Here is a 9,815-nt window from a genome sequence, read left to right as displayed (position 1 = left end):
ATGACAAGAACACCTCTGTTTCTGTCTGCATTATTTCTATTAGTCACCCACTTTTGCATGAGCCAGAGTTGATACTCTTATTAAATGCTTGGTGTTTGGAAAAGTTTGTGAGGCCAACATTTGCCTTAGGTACTGGTCAGACAAAGCTGAACCTGATGAGAGAGAAGGGGTCATCAGATTGCACATACTTAAAAAGTAAAGAAACTCTAGGTAGTCTTGCCTCCCACCCAGGCTTAAAGAGTTGGCATCAAGGTGCTCAAATAGACCCAGCACAGAGACTGGTGATGCTTTCAGGTTTGGTTCTGTTTGCTGCTCTTATAAACTCATTTTGTGCCCAAGTGGCTTGCTCTGTCAGATGAAACCTTGGAAAGGTAAAAAATCCTTCTCAAGTCAAAGTTTCATCCTCCTTTGAAATCTCTGAACCCATTAACTCGGGACATTAACCAGCACTTTCATGTTACCCACCTGAGACCACCTCTTGTTCAGTATCAACCATCTTTTTTTTTTTTTTTTTTTGTGAAAGAACATGCTTTATTTGGAAGCAGAGTGCTGTACAGTAACCGACAGACGAAGGCCACCCATTGGGCACTTACACATCATACTCCAAAATACACACAGGATGCTTTGCTAATAAAAGTCAATGGGAACAGGGATTCCTCTGGGCAACTCCCCCAACCTCATCTCTTTCAGGGGCTGGGAAATCTCCCAGCCATCTTCCTGATGGCAGCGGTGGTTCACTAGAGAAAAAGCCCCTCAGGGATGCCTTCCTGTTTCTTATAAAGAACATTTTCTTTAGATTTTTTGAAGTCTTCATTTGTTGCTTTCATTCTGTATTCTCTTAAGGCCATCAGACCAGCTTCTGTACAGATTGCCTTGATGTCAGCACCAGAGAAGTCATCTTTAGCCATGATCAAGTCATCCAGGGTTACATCATCGGCCAGTGTCATCCTGCTTGTGTGAATCTGAAAGATGTGCTTCTTAGTCTTTTTATCAGGCAGGTGGAGCTCAATCTTCTTGTCAATGCGGCCTGGTCTGATAAGTACTGGATCCAAAGTTTCTATTTGTTTTGTGGCCATGATAACTTTCACATCTTCCCTAGAATCAAATCCACCCAATTGGTTCAACAGTTCCAATTCCAACATTGTTTGCTGAATTTCTCTCTCACCACCAGAACTGGAGTCATATCTTTTTGTCCCAATGGCCTCAATTTCATCAGTAAACACGATGGATGGCGCATGTTCTTCAGCAACTCAAAACAATTCCTGTACGAGTTTGGGCCCATCACCTAGGTACTTCCGAATAAGTTCAGAGCCAACCACTCTCAAGAAAGTGGCTGAGGTTTGGTTGGCTACTGCTTTGGCTAACAAGGTTTTACCTGTGCCAGGTGGACCACAGAGAATGACCCCTTTAGGAGACTTTATATCCATCTCTTCATAATATTCAGGATGGGTGAGAGGAAGCTCCATAGATTGCTTAATTTCCTGAATTTGATTGTCCAACCCCCCAGTATTGGCATAGGTCTCCTGGGGGACCCTCTCCACCTTCATCATTGTGAGCAGGGGACCCGTGTCATCCATCAGCATCCCTATCATGGCATGTACCTTGTGTCTGAGCAGAACCGAGCAGCCAGGTTCCAGCAGATCCTTGTCTACAAATGAAAGAATGCTGACGTAGTGTTCTGAGCCCACAGATGTAGACACAATGGCATGATTGTCATCAATGATCTCTTCCAAGGTTCCTACTGACATCAGGGTCCTCCCTCAGATCATCCACTTTTGATCTTCCCTCCTCTTGCTTTTCTTCTAATAGTTTTATTTGTTCCTGATTTCTAATGAATTCTTCCTCCATGAGAAGATAGTCTTTAATTCTCTCTAACTTCAGTAATTTTAACCGACACTGAGTGTGAAGTGTCACCAGTGGCAGTTTACTGGCAACATCTTGTCCCTTTGTTTTTTCTTCTTTTTCCGCCACTCTAGTTGGTACAGGAGGTTAGTACTTATTTATCTTGTCCTTGTCATCCTTCTTGCCACATCTAGGACCATGACCACCACCCTGACTTTGACTCATCTTGTCTTGGCCACTTGAGCTGCCACTGCTGGAAGTTCCTCCACCTCAACTATCATTTCTAAGTTCTTAATTTTTGATGCGTATTTTCTCTTGGGGATACTCACACTGGAAGGCTACCAACTTTTATGTTTTCAAGAGAATAAACAGGTACTACATAAATGAATGAAGTGGGCTTGGTGTAAGACACTGGGGAGGGTAAAATACACAGAATGTCAGCTCTTGATGGGTGTTAAGGAGAAAAGTAAAGCAGGGAAAGGTGTTGGGATATGTACATGTGGGACAGAGTACGTGTGATGGTCAGGTTCCTGTGTCATCTTGGCTAGGCTATAGTACCCAGTGCTTAATCAAATACTAACCTAGGTGCTACTGTGAAGGTATTTGGGGATGTGATTAACATTCACAAATAGTAGACTATAAGTAAAGCAGATTATCTTTCATAATGTGGTTGGGCCTCACCTCATCCCTTGAAGGCCTTAAGAGCAAAAATTGAGGTTTCCCAGAGAAGAAGAAATTCTGCCCTAAGACTAAAGAATCAGCTCCCACCTATTCCAGCTGCTGGCCTTCCCTGCAGACTTCACACTTGCCAGGCTCCACAATCCCATGAGCCAATTCCTTGAAACAGATCTGAGTGTGTATGCATGTACATATTCACATATATGTACACACACATATATACACATTCACATCCTATTGGTGCTGTTTCTCTGGGAAATCCTGACTGATCCAGGCTCAATTTTGGATTCAGAAGCTTTTGGACATTCAGCTTGCTAATTTCAAGTCTTTTCTCAAGTGTCACATTCTCAGAGATGCCTATTCCAATCATTCTATTGAATATGAAAAATTAATCATCTTCCCATTCTGTATCCCTGATCCTCCAGCCCCACTCTATTTCTTCCCACAGCAATGTCACTTTTCACGTAACTGTGTTACTATTTATTGTGTTTATTTTCTTTTGCTCCTAGTATATAAACTTCATGATAGCAGGTGTCATAGGATGACTTCCCTGGGAACAAAACTCTGAGCTGGAGATTTGTGTGCAAAGAGGGTTATGGCGGCGGGTGCTGTCGGGCACAGCAGCCACAGGGTGTGAAGGAAGCAAGACTGGGCACAGAGAGGACTTGAACTGTGATTCAATTGCAACAGAGGTCTCCACTGATTCCCAGGGGAGCCCTGAAGCTGGGGAAGTGCTTCAGGGATGTCCTGAATTGAGACAAAGGGGGTGGGCCCCAAATTAGCCAGTCATTGGATGCAGAGTGTCCCCAGGAAGGGGACACAGCTCCCTTTGGCCAAGGGCAATTCGTAGGAAGGACTCAGTGTGGGTCATCAGCCAGTAACAATCCTGGCAGCTGGGGAATGAGAAGAGTGACCCTGAACAAGGATCTGGGCAGTGCACCTGGCAGGCAGCAGCCATCTTTATTTCTCTATTGCTGCATCCTTAGTTCCCAGGACAGGGCCAGGATTGTTGAATGGATGGGTGGATAAATGAATGAATGAATGAATGAACTGTTTTCAGAAAGGTCAGCATGTACAAACAGGATATGGCCACTGCTCTCAGTTGATGGGCAGAATGACAAGAGGATAAAAATAGAAAATAGGCTAATATGATCACAAAAACCATTAAGGCAGTAAAAAACAAAGAATGATAAATGAGAGAATAGAGGCTTAGGGCTATTCCAGGGAAGGGCAGTAAATACTTTATATGACAGGGCTTAGGGCTATTCGAGGGAGGGGCACTAAATACATTTATATGACAGAGTTTCCATGTCTTACATACAGATCCTTAGCAGTTGTAGGCCCAGGGTGTGCTGTTACTGGCCTGAGCAGGGCCCAGGGTTAAAGAAAGCATCCTGTGAACACAAGGAACAACTGGCTCCCGTGACAGAACTTTTAACAAGCCTTTTCTCAAATCTGTTGACTTAACGCAGGCCAGGGAATTCTTTGAAAGGCAACATGGCTATAAATCAGCAAGTCCTGCGAACGTGCATTCCAGGGTCTTGGAGGAAAGGGCTGCACACAAAAGCACCTCTTCTAAGTCTTCAGGAATGCTGTGGTGAGTGGCACCGGAGGTCTCGGGGTTAGACTCTGGGGCTGGGAATGAAAAGCATCCAGGAGAGGGGAGCAGGGAAGCCCCAGCAGAGCAGCGCAGCTTGCCTCTAAGGACAGCAATGGACACCTGGCACCTGGAGTGGTGCCTAGCAGATTCTAGGCACTCAATGAATGTCTGCTGAGTGACTGAAGAATAGTCAGGGACCTTGATTCTGGCCCTAGTTCTGTCATTCACTTGCCGTGTGACCTTCAGGAAGTCTCTCTGCTTCTGTGAGCCTTGTTCATCCTGTCTGTAAAATATTGGGCTTAAGCACAAATGGAATCTTTGGGAATGAATGGCTTATGACAGTCTGAATTTGTTTATTCATTTTATTTATTTTTGAAATGGGGTCTCACTCTGTTGCTCAGGCTGGAGTGCAGTGGCACCATCATGGCTCGACCTCCTGGGCTCAGGTGATCCTCCCACCTCAGCCTCCTGAGTAGCTCGGACCACAGGCATGCGCCACCATGCCCAGGTAATTTTTGTATTTTTTCCAGAGACAGGGTTTCACCATGTTGCCCAGGCTGGTCTCAAATTCCTGGGCTCAAGCGATCTGCCCACCTCAGCCTCCCAAAGTGCTGGGATTACAGTTGTGAGCCACCACGTTGGCTGAATTAAAAAGCATTTGAAGAGGTGCCTGAAGCTGTGGAAGGCAGGAGACATAAGAAGCCCATATGGCAGAGCTTCCTGAGCTAATGTGAGCACATGCGATGGTCAGGGGCTGCTAAGGAAAGTAAGCAATTCCTGCTATGGCTGCCATACCCCAGTGGGACTTGCAGGTGAATAACAGGACGCTGCTGTGTCCACCACTCCAGGAGAAATGTCTCTTCCAGAGCTGCTGAAAACACAACAGATCTCCCTCTGGGGCAGCCTGACGCCAGAGGCCGAGGGGAAAGAGGAAAGTGCTGTCTGATGCCCACTGCGACTTCCATTCTATCTGAGGCGGGCCATTTCCTAAGGCCTGGAGGCTGGCAGAATGGCAATCAATTTCAGTCAACTGCCTGCTCACTTCCATCAGTGGCTTGATGTGGTGCAAAGAATGATAGGCTCCCACTCAGAATAGGAGAGTTCAAATTCTAGCTTTTCTAACCCCTGAAAATCTGGCAACTGACTGAATTTCTCTGGATCTGTAAAATGGGACTAATTCTATCTACATCACAGGTATGATTAAATGGGAGAAGATTTGTATAAAACCAGCACAAGTTTGTTTCCCCCCCACCCCTTCTCTCCCTTTCTCCCTCTACCTTCACTCCTTACCTCTGTGCAAGCCAGTCTAGCTAGTTGGAACAGGACATAAACAAGGCCAAGGGCATGAGTTCGATGCCCATATAGGACCAGAGTCCTGGATAGACAACTTGCAAGTTGTGTGCTCATGCTCCTCATCACAGAACAAAGGCAGTTTGCCACTGACCAGTGTCACTGTGGACAAATACTATTTATTCAGCAAGGATGCCAAGCATTTTTAATCCCTGACTCATCAGGAAGAGGAATTTGGCAAAGGGGGGATGGGGGTGGGGAATAAACTGGAATAAATCCAAGTGAGGCAAGAATGCAATTAGGAGGGTCAGATTCGGCTGCTCTGGAGCACAGAGGGAGAGGGGAGGACGTGGTCCTTTCCCTTGGAAGAATTGACATGAGGACCCCAATTCTCCCTTTGTAAACCTGGAAGAGATAGCCCTTGAAAAATTGTGGGGTTTTCATTCTCCCTCATGAAGTTGCTCTGAATCCCATGGCTGTGGATCCCTGCAGAGTGGTGATATAATGGAAAGGAGCCCACAAATATCTCCATTTGCACTAAGCAGTTTTTATGTGCCATGTGGCTGTAAGTGTAAGTACTATCATGCATGAGGTATGTCCACTTTTTACTTAAATCTGGGTCCTTATATTAAAAGCAGTTGGAGTTTAGACCCACATGACAGCCAGGCCTGATCGTTGGGTTCCCTGTTTCGTTTGACGCTCTCTTTTGCCCCATATGTCTCCACACTAGGGGTTCAGCAGCCTAGCCATGGGAATAGACTTCACAGAGGCTCCTTCTTCTTGGCTGGGGGCCCTGGACCCTGATGAGGGCTACCCAGAGCCTTCCCCTGCAGTGTTACCTTCTTGTGAGCTGAGTCTGAGGAGGTGCTTGGCTTCTCCCACCGTGTAAAGATGGTGGCCCACGTGGTGACAGTCATTTGCTTTCCCTGCTTTGGTTGATTGCCTCGCTCTGCCTCCTCCTTTCTTTTCCTCCCAGCTCTTTCTTCCCCACCACAATTGTTTGTTATGATCTCCTCTTCCCCTCCCCATGATGCTAGAAACTGTCTCACCACCCCTTTCTTATTTTCCCAAGATTCCTGCCTCCTCCTTGAGCTCTCTCACTCCATGTTTAAGCCGTGAGAATTTCCTTCTCTGCAGTACCGAAAGATGCTCCTAATACCAGCTCCTACTCCAGTGGGCCCAAAAACTTCCTCCAGGCAAGTGGGCACAGAGATCATCCCGAGAACTGAATAAGTCTGAAGGGGGAGAAAGTGGCATTAATTGAGCCCTAACTCTGTGCCAGGGAACTTGCATGCAATATACATCTAATCTTCACAGCATTCTTTTGAGATACTTTACTACTGCTTTGTGGATGAGCAAATTGAGGTTCAGAGAAGGTAAGTGCCTAACCTGTGGCCTCAGTTAGTGAATGGCAGTCATAATCTTTTCCCAGTCTGTCTGACTCTGGAGTCACTCTCATTTCTACACTTCTGCCCCTTGCTGAATCCACAGTAATTTTCACATTCACCTCTGGCTAATGCCATTCCATCTTGATTCTTAGGAAAATATGATGTGTCAGGTTGAATTTTAAACACAGCATCTGTATTGATCCCTTTCCATGCTGCTGATAAAGACATATGAGAAACTGGGAACAAAAAGAGATTTAATTGGATTTACAGTTCCACATTGCTGGGGAGGCCTCAGGATCATGGTGGGAGGAGGAAGGCACTTCTTACATGGTGGCGGCAAGAGAAAAATGAGAGAAGAGCAAAAGCAGAAGGCCCTGATAAACCCATCAGATCTGATGAGACTTATTCACTATCAGGAGAATAGCACGGGAAAGATCAGCCCCCGTGATTCAATTACTTCCCCTTGGGTCTTTCCCACAACATGTGGGAATTCTGGGAGACACAGTTCAAGTTGAGATTTGGGTGGGGACACAGCCAAACCATATCAGCATCCTAGAAATTAAAGTTGGAGAAGCAGTAATAAATGTGTCAAGATGATTTGTAGGAGGATAATGAGATGAGACATAAGCTCTGATGACTTGAGTTGAAAAATGCTAAATGTGTGTTATTTTGTGTTTTGGGGCATGTGTGTGTGTGTGTGTGTGTGTGAGTGAGAGAGAGAGAGAGAATAAATCCAGCAAATTAATAAAAGCATCAATCTAAGGCCACTGGTCCTGAATGCTAGGGCAAGATAAGAAAGCAGCTCAGGAAGTGATTATAATGAACAGAGAGACTCTGACCTGCGAGAAGTCTTGTTACTTAGGATCAGGAAAATGTTAAACTCTTCTCAGCTAGTGTTTTATTATTAAAATATGCTGCATAAAATTAATTACTCATAAATATACATTAAATAAGGTGTCTGCAAAAGAAACACATAAAACAAGGTCGTGTATTGTTTGGTTTATGAAATATTGTGACCAGAGGCTGGAAGGAACCGGACTCTTCCCAGGAGCAGTGATTCAGTGTTCATTAATTCATTGTTTGCAGAGACTTTGTAGACTAGACCATAACTAGGCTGAATAACAAGAATTGACTGACTGTTTCCTGTCCTGTTTACTGTTGTCTCTCCCACTAGACAGTGTGCTGTACAAGGACAGGCATTGTGTCTGCTTTCCTCACCCCTAGATCCCTGCAACCCCTGGCACGTAGTAAGTGCCAATAAGTGATTTTTTGTTTGAATGAATGAATGAGTGAAAAAGGAGGAGAATCATGAAAGTGTAGGGTCATAGAAGCCAGGGGAGTTTTTAGTACAAACGAGTCATTAACAACGTAGACAAAGCAGAGGGATTGGTGAGGGAAGGAGGGGAAGTGCCCATTAGCTGGCATATGGGAGCCTGGGAGACTGGTTTCAGCTGAGGAAGGAGGGCAGAAGCCAGGCTGTAGCAACTGAGGAATGGGCAATGAGGAAGAAGAAAGAGTGTAGGCTACATTTTTGAAAGTTTGGGTGAGAAGGGGAGGAAAGGGATTTGGTAGAAGGTAGAGGAGCACCTGGTCAAGGGGTGGGTGTTTCAGGCCTGGAGAAGTGCTCTCATAATTATAAGCTTTGGGGGCAAGTATCCCAGAGGGAGGAAGAGGCTGGGCGTGTAGCACCTGCAAAGAAAAGAATGTGGCTCAAGGCAGAGGTTAACTCTGAACAAGAAGAGGAAGATCTGAGCTGCAGCAGCTAGGGAAAAGGAAAAACGGATGAGTGTGAATGTAAATGTACTTACAGTGAAGGGGGCAGGAAGGTGAAGGGGGTCCTTCCTGATCACCTTGGTGTCTCTTGGTGCATAAGGAGGCCAGGTGTGAGGTAAGAGAAGGAGAGAGAGGTCACATGAAGACTGAGCTGAGGCTTGGTGAAGGTGAGGGAGTTCACACTGGAGGAATCAAAGGATTAGTGGGCAGATTGATGCTGGAGATCCAGGATGCTGTGTTGGCCTTCGCAGCCAGGGTGAAAAGAGCAGACGAGGCTGGTTATGGTGCTGCTGCCCAGCCTGTATGTTTTGCTGGGCAGGTGCAGTAGGAGGAGTGTGGTGTGGGGGAGCTGAAGAATCTGTGAGAGAAGAGGACTTGTGATCAACAATGAAGTTCAGGCTGGAGCAGGCTGATGATTAGGAGAAGACAGAGGATTGGGGCTTGTGGTATCTGTGAGGTAGAAGAGCAGATATGGAGGGATGAGGAGATGAGACGGGGGGTCAGGGGTTCATGAGGGGAAGCTTCAGGTGATGATCAAGCCCAGAGTGTCACCATGCCTGTGGGTGGTCAGTAGAGTTCCTGGTATTCAGGAGATCCAGGGATTGCATGGATCCAATCATCCAGCTAGTCTTGCATTGATGTTGCATCGGTTTATTCTTGATTGATTTTTGCATTGATTAGATCTTGCACTGAAGAAGCTTCTTACTGTGGTTCTTCAGGCCTGAGGCAGGTGACAGTGAAACAACCTGTTGAGGTTATTTCAGTCAGATTGTTAAGCATCATATGTCCAAGGGAAATATTAATTTCACCAAGTCAGACGTATGTAAGACAGCTATCCTTTCCTCTGTATATCACACAAAGCCAAATGGATCTATTATTTGAAAGAAACTTGGAAGAAAATTTTGCATGTCTACAAGGAGTGTGGTATGAAGGAAAAAAGATTAACATATCCAAATAATGGTCCTGGCTCTGTCACTAACTAACCTTGTGATCCTGGGCAGGTTTAACACTCTGGGCCCCAGTTTACAGACACCTACTGCCTCCAGATCAGTTCTTCACAGTCTGACTTCTTAACCCATCGTGTTCAGGCTTTCATCCCCAGCACAACTTACCTGCCCATTGAGAACTGTTAGTGACTCCAAATGGACCATCCCGGTGGCTTCTTACCTGGTCTTGATCTCCTTGACTTCAGAGAGAGTGGCACTTGGCATTGTGGGCCATCCCCTCTGCAGATCTGCAGATTC

The 9,815-nt window shown here is 45.8% G+C and overlaps 1 pseudogene; it reads right to left on the bottom strand.

Moving 5' to 3' along the window:
- Nucleotides 1-652: 652 nt before the first annotated feature.
- LOC129467951 (26S proteasome regulatory subunit 4-like) lies at nucleotides 653-2,067 on the bottom strand (annotated as a pseudogene).
- Between the last annotated feature and the right edge of the window lie 7,748 nt (nucleotides 2,068-9,815).

This window comes from Symphalangus syndactylus, chromosome 18 (genome assembly GCF_028878055.3).
Source record: "Symphalangus syndactylus isolate Jambi chromosome 18, NHGRI_mSymSyn1-v2.1_pri, whole genome shotgun sequence".
In the NCBI taxonomy this organism is placed as follows: Eukaryota; Metazoa; Chordata; class Mammalia; order Primates; family Hylobatidae; genus Symphalangus; species Symphalangus syndactylus.
This window is presented reverse-complemented; position numbering and strand designations above follow the sequence as displayed.